Source organism: Trachemys scripta, chromosome 7, assembly GCF_013100865.1.
Source record: "Trachemys scripta elegans isolate TJP31775 chromosome 7, CAS_Tse_1.0, whole genome shotgun sequence".
Classification (NCBI taxonomy): Eukaryota; Metazoa; Chordata; order Testudines; family Emydidae; genus Trachemys; species Trachemys scripta.
The window spans coordinates 108,533,287-108,548,386 of NC_048304.1; the positions used below are offsets into that span (position 1 = coordinate 108,533,287).

At 40.7% G+C, this 15,100-nt stretch overlaps 1 protein-coding gene across 6 annotated transcripts in view; it reads left to right on the plus strand.

Annotated features, from left to right (window-relative positions):
• The window catches only part of ATE1 (arginyltransferase 1), a 151,752-nt gene that overhangs the window by 76,890 nt on the left and 59,762 nt on the right, over window positions 1–15,100 (plus strand). The window lies entirely within an intron of this gene.

Here is a 15,100-nt window from a genome sequence, read left to right on the forward strand (position 1 = left end):
AGATATCTGTTGAAAAATAATGAATATAAAGTTTGAACGCAGTCAGAGGTGCATTTATTTTGAACACTAATTGGTAGAAAGGATGCGAATAGACCTGCTGAGATTTCAGTTTCTGATACGAGGGCACTCTAATGTCTAAAAAAGCTTGTGAGCTTTCTAAGCTGTCTAACTGAAAATGAAGCAAGAGCCATCTCAGTTTTGCTGTGACACATGTTCAGCATGTGTCCATGATTACTCATTTCTCCCTAGCAGACAAAACAAGCCTGTTTTTGTATAAAAAAGTGATCATCCCTTTTTCCTTTGCCAGCGTCAGTTTATCATCTGCATTCACCAGCCAAAGCAAAGAAACAGTTAAATTTGATGTAGACAAGTCAGTGAATAGCAATATGCCACCTCTGTCTTCATGTCTCCTTAGAATATCACATCAGTAGCTGAAACTATGGGTTTTAATTACTTGCCATGATTTTTGGTGTACATTAGACTTTTGGGATGACTCCTGACCATTAAGGCACCAGAGTTTAACATCTGTAATCTATTCTGCAATGCAACATTTGTAGAGGAATGTATTCAACTTAATAAAGTATCTGAATAAGAAGAGAGACACCTATTTATAACTGATAAGACAAACACTATGTCTCAACTCTTTAGGATATCATTATTAAGAATCACCTGTCAGCCACTGGCGGTAACTTTACTGAACAAGGTGAACTTTGCATCCCAGGTTTGAAGAAAGCTCACATACCAGCCAACGTACTGAAGTAACCAACAAGCCATCAGACTGTAAAGACTAAATGGTGCAAATGTATGACCTCCACAGCCTTTTTACAGTTACATTACTAACCACAATATAGCCTGAGTTCTAGTGAGGTAAATTCTACTGTTTGTTGTTAGTTAAAACTGACTCCAGTGAAAATTTGAGCTTTTGTAGATGTTTCCAGCTTGCACGCTGTTTCTTGTTAAATTCCTACCATGGAAGTAGGGCTGATTTGATATTCTATGCCCTTTTTAGTTACTTGGAACCAAATTCTGTCCTCAGTTACACCTGAGCGACTCTTTTGACATCAATGGGGTTGCTAGAGGGTACTTGGTCCTTATTTAAACCTATATATCTCAACTTTAAATGTCCCAATTTGAAATTCTGCATTTGCAATACCAGAAAGATGTCAAAAAAACAAAAAACCCCAAAAACTATACATACACAGAACATGTGCAATAGCAGGAGAGGAGGGAGAGTGAAGATTTATGGAAAAGGTTGCCGTTTTTTCTATTTAACACTCACCACATATGATGTCATTGCAAACCAATTTGATATTAATTCTGTAATACCCCCCTCATTACTAAGAGTAATACTCTGGAAACAAATCTTAAAACAAAGCATTGAAACCTGCCCTATAAAGTGAGGAGTGGTTTTATATATGACTGGTGGTGGTTTTAGGGATTAAATAATTACACAAGAAATTTCTAATTTGACATATTGGTGTTAAATTGAATACTTTGCTTAATCCCGGTTTTAATAACTCCCTTCCTCCAATGATGCCAGTCTGGAAAAATATGAAGAGATGTGACTAGAAGCTTGTTCAGCTGATGTCATGGTGAGCACAATCAAATGAGAGAAGATGGGGGCAAGGAGGTGCAGAGAGAACCAGTCATCCTATAATCTTCTCTGCAGGGTTATACATTTTGAGACAGTTTAGAAACTGAACATAGTTCACCATGTGGCTATTCACCTATTAAATAGTGACTTTAAAAGGGAAAATATATAATATAAACAACTTGCTGCCAACTTCAGCTGGAGTTGAAGATGTTATTGCTTTTAACCAATAAAGTAAAAAAGGGTTGGGAAAGGGTTTCATGGGTGACCTCCCTTCTTTCTGTGCTGTGCTGCTGCAGTTGATATATGAAGTCTTTTGAGCTGGGATCCCCCACCCCCCCTTGGTTTTAAAGAGAGGTGCTGCTAGCAGAGCATTTTCAATGAAGACACTTCAGTTTTGGAATTCAGACTCTCCCTGAATCATCTCATCTGCCAGAGTTCCAATCTTTTGATCTCCTAAATGGTTTGCTAAGACTACAGTTTTCCTTCGGTGTTTGGGGAAGGGGTGGCTGATGACCTGGGATGTATCAGAGTGATTATTTTATTATGATTTAGTGATGCACTTCATGTGGATGTAAAATTGAAGTCCTTGATCCTGTGTTATGATCCATGAGGGCAGACTGCTGTTGAAATAACTGGGCACTGCGTGCATGCAGCAGTCTGCTTTCATGAGTCACAATACAGGATTGGGGCCTTAATTGGTTGTGTTCAGATTAAAAAGAGACCCTGTTGTGCAAAGTGCCTACTGCCCAGGTGAGCATTTTAAAACCTTTAATAAAAAATGTGGCTCAAAGCAGAGAATGTAAACTCACATTTGTAAACACCAGAACCCTATTCTGACTTGGCACTTTTATGGAATGCTGATCACTGACCATATCCCTTTTGGACATTGTTTCTGTTGTTGAGAGCATGTAATATTGCAACTTAACCATTTTAGAACAGAATTGTGTAGTCACTATATAATAATGGCTTCCTTTGTCCTTTGTAAGTAAGTGCTGGATTGCATTGTGTGCTATATAGAGAGCAGATGGGAGGTTACCCCATCTGTAGTTTTTATACTCATCATCATGGTAATTGGGCATCTGAAGTGAATTTTGCTCAATTAAAATTAGAGGCCTATATATTGTATATCTTTTGTGTAATATATTTTTATAGTTAATGTAAATCCTTATGCAAGAGTATCTTGGTTTGGGCAACCCTTCTTTAAGTATAGCCCGGGCTTAACCCCAATAATGTTTTTAGCAATGCTGAGCAAGTCTGTACGGACAATGAATACATTACATCTTTAATGGTAAATGTGGGCCCTTTTCATTCACGAGATGCTGTTTCCACAAATGCTCATATGACTCTTGGCACACAGTGATAAATAGTGTGTAATGCTGGTTGAAGATCAGAGGCTAGAACATAGGGAAATAGAATCCTCTGACCGTAAGTCCCATGGCACTATAACAACACTTAACTATTCTGACTTCTAGGCAAAGGGTTGAATGACTAAAGGATAATTTTTCAGCCCTGGGAATCAAGCATGTAGCTACAGTAGTTATTAAAAAGGAGTAATGTTTGACACCACCACCTCTCAGATCTCCCATTTGACTGTAAATGTGTCTTAAAACAGTAGTTATAGCACCAATTAAATTATTGTTAAACTGGAAGTGGGGAACAGGAATGTTCAAAAACCCTGTCATATGAGTTTTTTATATTCCCATCACTTTCCAGATTTGCTTCCATAATGGGTTAATATTTATTAATTGGTGAAATAAAACCCCCATAAAGCACAAATTTAAGGATTTCTGTAAGCCAATTAACCAATATGTTAGTGTGTGGAAAAAATACAGTGAATAAACATTAAGCAGTGATATTATTCCATTTATTTTAGGGTGGAACTAAAACTTTTTTATGCAACCTCATGATCTTCTGGTAAAACTTTTCAGACTTACTCTGTTAAATGTGATGGTTTTTATGTTGGAAAAAGTAGTCCGCTGGAAAGTTCAAAAATGTCAGTGTTTCCACGTTCAAAAAAGCTCTCCAAGATTCATAATGCATGGTGCCTTTTTTCTTAGGCCTTTTGGAGTCTTTGACAAAGCTCCAAGCACAAAAAAGCATTTTATTTTATAGTGATGGTGGTTTCGGACTGTTCCCGTGTATTTTAACAACTGTTAATATTTCCCAGTTAAAGGTCTGTGTTTACTGGTACAGTTACGAGATCAAATAACCAAATTCAGCTAACAATCACTCCAGAGATCTTAGATCCTTGGGAAGGATCCTTTCTCTCTCTCTCTCTATTGAGCCTCCATTTGCTGCTTCCTGCTTTGTAATTCAGAATGGAGAACTTTGACTGGTCAGTGGCTACACATGCTTAAACAACCTCATTCTTCCAGTCTTTTTTCTTACACTGTTTTGGGGACCTTTTAGTATTTTGCTTCCTTTACACTTTCTGTGACTGTTGCATCCTGGCTCTCTAGTGGTTGGTATCAAACTGCTTTTTGTTTCTGCTGTTCTGGTTTCAACAATTAGTGTGTAGTTTGCTATAAAATAGTATTGACTATAAAATAGTTTTATTTTATTTTGTGTTGTTTTAGACTGAGCTTGCTTGCCCTCTGGGTTTTCCCAGGGTCCTTCAATTCTAGTAGTTACATGCAAATTAATTTTAATTTTATTTCACATTGTCGCTTACTTTGGCCAATGATCTGCTTTTGCATAAACTGTGTGTTTAAGTGTTTGTAAATAAAAACTGAAGTACTTTAAAGTGTGAAACAGAGCTAATAGCTTCTTGCCCTGCTATCTCTGTGTACTGTTTTAAGGACATTCTGTGATATGAAGAGGTGTTTTGACTAAACTTTTTATCCAGACTTGTATGCAGGCCAAAGTAAATGGAATTATTTCAAACAGTCTACTTCAGTATCATGACGTGGCCAGACATCAGATAGATGGAACACTAGAAAGGGCTCTGAAATGGCAGAAAAGAAACAAAAGGCCAATTCATCTGTGATTAATCATTCTTAAACTAAATACCTCAGACTGACTGTGGTCATAAGCAGTGCCCCTGGAATTCGGCAGAGCTTCAGAGCCAATTTCTGTGCTGATTTTTAGGGAATTCAACATCACTTCTGCAACGGTGAAAATGTGTTCAGTAGTAGTCTGCAATTTCACATCCGCAAAATCCGGAGTTGGCTGTCTAATTCCCATGAGTCCTGGCATTTTCACAGTTCCCTGACCAGGGAATTTAGTTAACCTTTTCAGTAAACTTGGATTTGCTGCATAGGCAGAAATGAAATAACCACAACACGGTACAGTCCAACAGGATGTTGCTTACAGCCTCATGCTGTTGTTACTCTGCCACTGAAGTGCTGAAAAGATTGCAAAGTACTTCACTAGCTCCACACAAAATAGAGCTGGCTTTTGTACCCTAGTGATGGATTCTTTATTCAGAATCTAATCAGATATCAACCAGCCGTTCTTTGTCATGTTAATACTTAGCCTGACAATGGAAAATGACAATGAGATGGGAGATTGCTTTGGAGGGAAAATAGGAGGATTTGAGACTAAGCCTGCTTAAATCTATTAAATGTTTTTAGTGAGTTTCCAGGGATGAATGTTTTGTTGGGTTATTTGTAACAGTAAATGTACATCAAAACATACACAAATAAATAGTTACATAGTGCGATACCAGAAACATACTGCAAAATCAGGAACATTATATGATGGACTAATTAGCTCAGATCACAGGCATCTATTCTTTTTTCTTAATTGAGTATCATAGTTTATAGACTGAAATTGTTACCCTCTCATACAATAATCGTCTCTCTCTCTCTCTCTCTCTCTCAGTGGAGAAAGAAGCAAACTCCAGCATACAATATGTTTGATTTCTCATGGGATTTGTAAAAGACAAACTAAAATTGACAGGTGCTGTAGCAGTAGAATAAACACTTCTGGTTTGTCCTTCAATGGCAAATTAGATCTCTTCCAGACTGACTGATTGCCTTCTAATAGTAGCATCAGTTATAATGAATGCAGACAATGTGCAACTACTCTGAGCTCAACCTTTGTTACAGCTGCCACCACTCTAGAAATCTCTAATATCAAGTTAAGAGAGCAAAGAAGTGGATGTCAGCCCTCCACTTGTGGAATAATAATATGTGGAAATTATATCTTGAAATCACTGTACAAACTTGAGCTAAAACCCCCTTTGTGGTAAAGTATATCCAGTTTACAAATGAGGTATTGAACGCAAAGATTGTGATTTGCAATCATGCAGTGAGCTGGGGTTAGAATCCAGAAGTCTTGACTCCTGATCAGCTATCTAAAGACTAAACAACATTGATCTGGACAAGAATATAAGATTCATGTAGTATGATGGGGAAGAGAGTGGATGGTACTTTTCTTCAGTAGACTTTTCCAGTGATTAGGATACTACTCTACAGTAATATCACCGGCTACATGTCAACATTCACTTCTGTTTAGATCCCCATAGTTTGAAAGCTGTGTTCTATTTAGTGTTTTTGATTAGGGACTGGCAGTCAAGACTACTCCTGAGTTACATTACTGGTTTTGGCATTGAAACACAATGTGGTTTTTGGAAAAATCACTCCATCTGTCTGGCCAGGATTTTCAAAAGTGAGTTTGGATGCCTCAATATTTGGTTGTCCAAACTGTGACACTTAAAAAGAGCCCAATTTTTAGAATGTATTGCTCAGCATTTTCTGAAAATCAGGCACTTTTAAAAATGTCTCAGGTTGGGCACTTAAAATCACTAGTCACTTCTGAACATTTTGACTCTCATATACTGTAAAATGAGGATGATACCTATTAGGCTAGGTCTGTACTACAGACCTATATCGGTATAACTTCGTCACTCAGGGCATGAAAAATCCACACCCCTGAGCGACGGTTATACCGACCTAGTCCCCGTGTAGACAGTGCTATGTCAACAGGAGCAACTCTACCATCGACATAGCTAGCGCCTCTCAGAGAGGTGGATTAACTACGCCAATGGGAGAAGCTCTCCCATCTGCATAAGAGCATCTTCACTTCAGCGCTACAGCAGTGCAGTTGCATTGGTGCAGCTGCACCAATACAGCAGTTTAAGTGTAGACCCTCCCCTTAGATAGTTTACAAATTTAATGTCTGTACAGTGCTTTGACGTTTATCTATTATGACTGCTTTTGAAAGTAGGTTAAAGAGAGAATTCAAAGTGTTGCTTCCTTTTAAATGGAAATGACATAAGATGGCTTCCTGATTCCACTGTAAAAGTTGATTTTTCCTGGGCATCAGCATCTAAGGGACAATTCTCAATTACTGCCAATTACCCACAAGTCAAATCCAGTGTGCTTATGAGTTTTCCACTGCCCAAATAGATCCAGTAGATCCTCTGTTCAAGGTGTGGGATACTGGTCAGGTCGGGTAGTAGCTATTAACCTCCTAAAGTCCACACACAATCTCCTGATTTTATCCCTTTTAGGTACCATCACAATGGGAGATGTACAGGGGCTTTTTGATTTAGTAATCACCATATCCAGAATGTTTCCCATTTCCTCCTGAATTTTCTTCTGCATTTCTCCCTTAGCACGATATGCTTGCTAGGAGAAGGGGGAAGCCCCGTAGTTTCAATGGAAAGTACAATCTTGTCAGTTAAACCTGGCTGGTTAGAAAATACCTGCCTGTGGTGTTGTAAAAGGTCTAACATCTGCTTTTGGGTGGGGTTCACACCCTCCCAGATCTCAATGCTCTCCAGAGGAACTTCTTCCTTATTCTCCCTGACAAAATCAACTAAGGGGACAGTAAACGTTCCCTCATCAGCGCAACAGATCAGATTCACTGCCATCTTTCTTTCATCTATTGACATACTATTTGCACAGCTCCCCTGTCATGGGGTTTCCTTACATAAGTGACCTCATTCTTTCTATCACCTCAGAAGGTTCTTCCCAACACTCTTATATTTTGTTCTTCACTGGAATCAACGCTAATACCAAATCACCTATGCCAAAAGGTCTTTCTTCAGCATACCTATCATAACAAGCTTTTTGAACCACCTGACTCCTTTCAAGGATTTCAAAGGATCCATCATAGCCTTTAAATTCTCTTTAAAATGAGTGACATCCTCCCCTACAAGCTGTCCTGTCTCCTCTGTACTACCCTCCCAAGACCCTGGAGTCAAATCTAGTGGTCTCCTCACATGTATCCCTTAAGGAGATCAAAGGGGGCACAGCTAGTAGTTCTTTGGGAACACTTCTATGTGTGAATAACAAATAAAGGATTAACATCCCATTCATTCTTTCACCTGGTGACCTTCATCCCAGTCATTCTTTCACCTTCAGCATAGCTTTTGAAGGCCCATTATATCTTTTCACCAGACTATTAGTTTCTGGGCACTAAGGGGCAGCCTTTATATGCCTCATTCCACACAATTCCCATAACTTTTTGAAAACGACAGACATGAAATTTGCACCACAGTCTGACAAGATTTCTTTGGGGAAACCTACTCTGCTGAAAAAGGTGAATGACAGTAGCCACCATCTCAGTTTCTACATTAGGTAGAGCTGTGGCTTCTGGGTAGCTGATGGCCGAATCCACCACAACAAGTATATATTTCTTTCCATTCCTGGAAGATTTAGTGAAAGGCCCTACAATACATATATAGATGCTCTGTGAACACCACCTTGATGCTGGCAATGATTGCAAAGAGACTTGCTGGGTCCCTTTAATCTCTTACACTGCTGACATCCATTTTTTTCATGTTCTCTGTGTATTTATATCTTCCTACTGTATTTTCCACTGCATGCATCCGTTGAAGTGGGTTTTAGCCCACGAAAGCTTATGCCCAAATACATTGGTTAGTCTCTCTAAGGTGCCACAAGTACTCCTCATCTCCTTTGGACTCCCACTTAATTTCAGAGCAAACTCTGGCAGAGCAGTGGAATTTTCAAATCCCTCATCTGACAAAGGGCTGTGGGTATTCCCCCTCCCTAGTCCTTCCTGCTGTCCACGGACAAAGCAGGTGAGTTAGTGCCATATTCTTTCTGGCTGTGACTAATTATATTAAGTTGGTTAGCCATAGTTAAAGTATTATTGCCTATTAAAATATCAGCAGGAAGAGGATTTCTGATGTCCACAATAACATCTCCTTTAAAATCCTCCCACTCAAGGTGGACATTATCCAGTGGTGCAATTATAGAAAATTCTGCCAAACTTAATATATTTAAATTCTTACCAGGGAGTTTGTATTCCTCCCTTACCAAATTTTTCTTGACCAAAGTGATTTGGGACACTGTAAGGGCTGGAGGGACACAATCTATGCCATTTACCTTAGCATTTTTAATACATTCTTCACTACCTTCCCAAGACTCAGTCCTAATATAGTTCACTGGGTCTTTCACCTCCCCTTCTGCTGTCTCTGGGTCGATGGTAGGGGCACTCACCTTGGGGATTGTGGATGTGGACTGTGGGATGACTACATTTTGGACAATTTGGTTTTATGTGCCTGGAAGCCCCACAGTGATGTCAGACTATCTGCCTTTCTTTAGGGCAGAGGGTTTTAAAACCTGGCCTCCATTGGGGTTTTTTCTGAAAGTTGGGGTTAGGTTTATTCCCAGACCCCCTCCTCCCTCTTAACCCAGGGGGATGGAGATTTCCCTTCCTCGGAGATTTACATCCTTGTGAGCCCTTGATTCAATAGTTTCATCAGGAATTGCTGCAGCTTCCAAAACTGAAAGTTTTTTTTGTCAAGATGGCTGCCTTCACCTCATCTGTAACTACTCATAACAATTGCTCCTGGGCCATCAGATCAAACAATTTTTCATAATCACCTTCTGCCCCTACCCCATCATCCATTGTCTGATAAAATTACACATTTTATCATGTATTCAACAAGAGTGATATTGTTAAGATTTCTATACTTCAGTTGATAGGATTCAGGGGTAATCTTAAATCTTTTCAATACATTTTCTTTAAATTTCTTCTTATATACCATAGCATCACTCTCCTCCATATCATTAACTGGGAAGGTGACAATAGTTTTTAATCTGGTGAAGAGGATGGGCATCCTCTTATCTTTTGGAATCTTGTTATCCCACGCAGTTTCTCACAGTTGGACAGAAACTTTTCTACACAGTCTCTATAAATTTGAGCAGACTGTTTCTCCCACTTCCCAGTGTTGTGCGGGGATGTACTCACCGGCTGAGGAAACTCCTTTTGCTGCTCCAGTACTTCGAGCAGCAATGTGCGAACTTCCATCTGTTTCCAGTGGGCCCTCTCCTCAGCTTCAGCATTGGCTTTGGCTGCCACTATACGTTCGATGCGTCTTTGGTGGGCTCTCTCCTCAGCCTGCTTGTTGGCTTTGACTGTTGCTTGGATTGCCTCAGTCTCCCTGATCCGCAGCTCCGCCATCATTTTCTTATGCTCATGTTCTTCCTGGGCTGACTGTTGTTGCAAGCGGATCGGTTCCCCTGCAGTGTCTGGGGCCGGAAAGTGTGTGGATGCCTGGTCAGAATTTATGAGCAAAGCTCTCAATATCTGATCTGGGGCTCTCCTTTTTATGGGTTATTCCCCTCTCCTTACATAACTTTTCAAGGTCTTTTGTCTCAAGACCATCATATGATTGTGGTCCACTCATTGTGTCTATTAATTTAACCTATTAAAAACTCTCAATATCAAGTTTAAACTCTTAACAGTGCTGGATTATGATCTATAAATCCAGCAGACTTGCGGGCATGTGAATCCTGCTGAATATGCCAAATGTCAGTGTCTGGAATGGCTCATGACAATGATTGCCAACCTTAGGGCAGACCGTCAAAAAGCAGAGCAGAAACCCCAAACTGGTGGTATGTTCTATAATTAGATTTCCCCAACACAGTTGCAAAGTGTTAACTCCTAAAGCACTATAACAGTCTTACCATTGAGTCACAGACAGTCCCCTTGGGCATTCCAGTCTATCTTGCCACCCAGGCAAGAAGGACTATATTATAGATAGTCACTTTACACCAAAAATCACAATTTTCAGGTTACACCTAGTCCCAAAGGACCAGTCACTTAACCAAGTGTACTCGCATCTCAAACCAAAGACGAAGCCTGTAGCCAATCCTGTAACAAACTAACTAAAGATTTGTTAACTAAGACAAGAAGAATTTACAAGGTTAAAACAGGAAATGTACACACACAAATGAGTTAGTCTTAGATTTAAAAAGATAATATAAGCTTTTATAATAAGTAGCTCTATACTTCCTTTAGGTCTGATCCACGCCAAGCAGCATGGGGATCTCTTCCTTATATTTAGGAATTGCCCCTGAGGCTATGTCTACACTACAACTTTACAGCAGCACAGCTGTACTGCTGCTTTCTGTAAAGTGTCCCATTGAATCGCTCTATGCTGACGGTGTAGACATTGCCATATTCAAATCAGACGTCAAGAATTATAACATTCAAAAACCAGTTGGAGAACACTTCAACCTCCCTGAACACTCAATGACAGACTTAAAAGTGGCAATTCTTCAACAAAAAACCTTCAAAAACAGACCCCCAACGAGAAATTGGAATTAATTTGCAAACTGGACACCATTAAATTAGGCCTCAAGAAAGGCTGGGAGTGAATGAGTCACTACAAGAACTAAAAAAAACTAATTTCCCCATGCTAATTTGCCCTACTGTTACTCACACCTTCTTGTTAACTGTTTGAAATGAGCCACCCTGATTACCACTACAAAAGTGATTTTTCATCCTGTTGATAATAGTCCACTTTAATTGATTTGTCTTGACCCCCCACTAGGTAAGGCAACTCCCATCTTTTCATGTACTGCTATATATATCTTCCTACTGTATTTTCCACTCCATGCATCTGATGAAGTGGGTTTTAGGCCACAAAAGCTTATGCCCAAATAAATTTGTTAGTCTATAAGGTGCCACAAGTACTCCTCATTGTTTCCTCTTTGTGAGTCAGGATGATCCCTCTTCGTGGCTTGGCCCCCCGGCCAAGTAACTTTAGTGTTTCCCTTCCGGAGAATCAATGTCTCACTGGACTGGTTGAGCGGGTATCATTCCTGGCAGTCCTCCAACTCAAAGTTATGCCACTTCCCCAGTGGCTGGTAGGGGAACCCAAACCCACCCACCCACTATTCTGGGTTCCAGTTCAGAGATACTTAAATCAGCGGCCAATGTCTGTGCTGTCCTAAACCTTGCTACCGTTTCTTGGAGCCCTTTTCTGCCATATCATCCTTCTGGGTATACCCTTTCTTCAGGGCTGGGATCCCAGGGCTTCTGTTCTTATCCTGGGTCTCCTTTCCCTCTGTAAGCCACAAGAGTGACTACAGGCTTCCAGAGTGTAGCCACCTTCTGCCCTCATTTCCTGGTGTTATACTAGCCCCACCTGCTCCTGCCCAGCTGGGCTCCATCCTTAATCAGTGTTTGTCAAGCCTAATTCTCCCTCAGGTGTGAATTATCGGTTACTTATCCCCCTCTGAAGCACAGGCTATTGAGAGGTGAACACTCCATGAAATGGGGTTTCAACCCATCCAGATCAAGCAAATATAGAATTTCATGCAAGATTTCCAACTTGTTTTCTGATCCATGAAGGTTCATATAGGGATCTGAACTATTCAGCTGGAATGTTTATCAAATATTATTGGTTTTGCTTTTCACTTCTTACTTTGCAAGGGAGACATTTTTGCTTTTATCTTTAACTAAATGTATACATAGTGGACACGTTCTAATAACCTATTACATTTGTATTGCTTCAGAAATCCACCCCTTTCCTCTTCCATAGGTCCTTCCTGAGCAAGTATCAAGATAACTATGTAGCCATTGTGTGTGCAGGGAAATGCAATAGATTGCTTACAAACAGATGTGACTTTAAACAACAACAAAAACATTCAGGTTGCTTTGGCAGAGGCCTTGAAAAGTGAAATTCTGTTTTGAAAAAAAAAAAAAAAAAATTCTGAAACTTTTAGATCTACTGCAGTTGTGATTTTTTTTTTTTAAACTACTCATTCATGTGAAAATCAAATAATCTTGATGCTTTTAAAACCAGTAGGATTGGTATGCATGTATATGCATATGGTCTGTATTTTATTATACAAATTTTCATGGTTAAAATGGTATTGTGTTAATTAAATAAATACCTGTATTATGTTGCATTTTAGTTTTACACAAATCCTTTGGGAAGCAGTTGCTTTAAAAAGAAAAAAGAAAAAAAAAAAAGTTACTTTCTTCCATACAGGATATTTTTGGTTTCTACCTTCATTCTATCTCAGCTGGAAACCTCTTTTACCAGTACCCAGCTGAGGAAGACTGAGTTAATGGCTCTAAAACATCCTGGAAAAAACAACTATTTGGATAGTAGAGGAGGATGAAAGATGTGGGAGAAAGGAACAAAATGTGTAGTTCTCCGTGGAATGCCAATGACTGGTAGATAGTTTTACATATTTCTTGTTGCCCTAGGATAGTACTCTTGCACGGTGTTTCAGATCACTTTCTCAGCTGTTTTCTAATTACAGGTTTTTTGTTTGTGGATAGTATATCACAGTGTATACAGTAAAGTGCATCAGCAGTCAATACTGACCACTAAATGCTGTCACGCTGCTACTCAGGGAAGAGTAAAACATCCGTTTACACCCTGCTTTCATTGTATTGAATTGCTGTGGAGATAGTTTGTTGATGTCTGTCTTTTAAAAACAAAAACCCTGCTTTGTTTTATGTTGTCTTACTGGTTCTTCATTAAATATTACTGGTGGATCTTCATTTTTTTTCCTCCAGAGTTACAGTGCATAGTACTGTTCACCAGACACTGTGTACCATATTCTCATTTTTGCGCACACAGTCCAACCAAAGCCTCAATCCTGCAATGAGTTCCATACAAATGCAAGAGTCTATATAGGGTTGCCAACTTTATACTCGCACAAAACTGAACACCCTTGCCCTGCCTCTTGCTCATTTTCAGCGGGCTGACTCGGGGTTGGGGTTCAGGATGGGGTGAGAGCTGCAGCTGGGTTTGCAGGCTCTGGGGGGGGGTTAAGGTAAAGGAGGGGGCTCTGGGCTCTGCTGAGGGGTTCAAGGTGCGCGGGGGGTGTCCTCTGGGCTGGAGCAGGGGTTGAGGTGCGGGGGGCTGTGAGGACTCCAGATGGGGTTGCAGGCTCTGGGATGGGGCTGGGGCTGAGGGGTTTGAGGTGCAGGAGGGTGCTCCAGGCTGGGACTGAGGGGTTCAGCGTGTGGGAGAGGGATCAGGGCTGGAGCAGGAAGTTGGGGCACGGGGGGGTGTGTGAGGGCTCCAACTGGCTGTGCAGGGGCTGGGGATGAGGGGCTTGGGGTGCAGGAGGGTGCTCCGGGCTGGGATCGAGGGGTTCAGAGGAGGGGAGGGGATGCAGGCTCTGGGCGCCACTTACCTTCGGCAGCTCCTGGAAGCAATGCCATGTTCCTCCAGTGGCTCTGCGCACTGTCCTGTTCCTGGCCAATAGGAGCTGCGATGGTGGTGCTTGTGGTGGGTGCATTGCCAGAGCCCTGGCTGCCCCTACGCTTAGGAGCCGGATGGGGGACTCGCCGCTGCTTCTGGGAGCCACACACAGCCAAGGCAGGCACCTTAGTCCCACTGCGCTGCTGACCGGAGCCACCAGGGTCCCTTTTCAATTGGGTGTTTCGGTCTCAAACTGGATACCTGGCAACCCTAAGTCTATATGAAACTCATTGCTGGTTTGGGGCCTAATGGAGCTGCATGCAAAGGATTTGCTGAGTCTGGGGGAAAATAATGTAAAGGACTAGCTTGGTCTTTAGCCTAAAATGAAAGCTTTTATCACTTCACGTTGTTGGAAGCGCTATTATAGGCCTGACACAGGTTTTCTTATCACTCTCTTAGCTGATTAAGCAACACAGATAAAGATGAAAATTAAAGGTGGAAAGTCATTGTGAAGGAAACATCTAAGGTAGTGCAGTGATAGCTTTTCTGATGAGGCACCAAGTGATACCAATTACATTTTAAATGTAATTAAATAAAACATTGGTGTTTGTTGAACATAGATACAGCTTCATGTAGTGTTTGGGCAAAGTAGCATCATTTGCCCGCGGGAAACCAGATGGAATCCTGTTCTGCTCCTACAGGAAAAACGCCTCTAGGGCGGTTTAATATATTTGTTTTTTGAAACACTGCTGCTCAATGCTACCTTTTTATGGTCAACTGAAGCCTCTTTAGAAAAAAATACAAAAACATACAGTTCTAGTTGTGCTTTTCTAAATGTATATGCAGAGTCTGTTCCTTATACCAAGCTGAACATAACTGGAGTATAAAACAGCTGACATAAAAGAAAATAAATACATTTGTGACTTTGTAAACCAGTCTGCTTGAATCAGCAATGAATTAAATGCTTGTTACGCAGCTTTTTGTGGGCCTCTCTGCTCCCTCTTATGTGACCAAGTCTCCTATTCATTACAGCTTTTTTCCTCTGAGGAAATAACTAAACTAGTGGTCATGTGTCTGAAAACAGACACCTTTGGCCGTAAGTGAATATGCTTATTTAAGCATTCGAGAGTTCAACC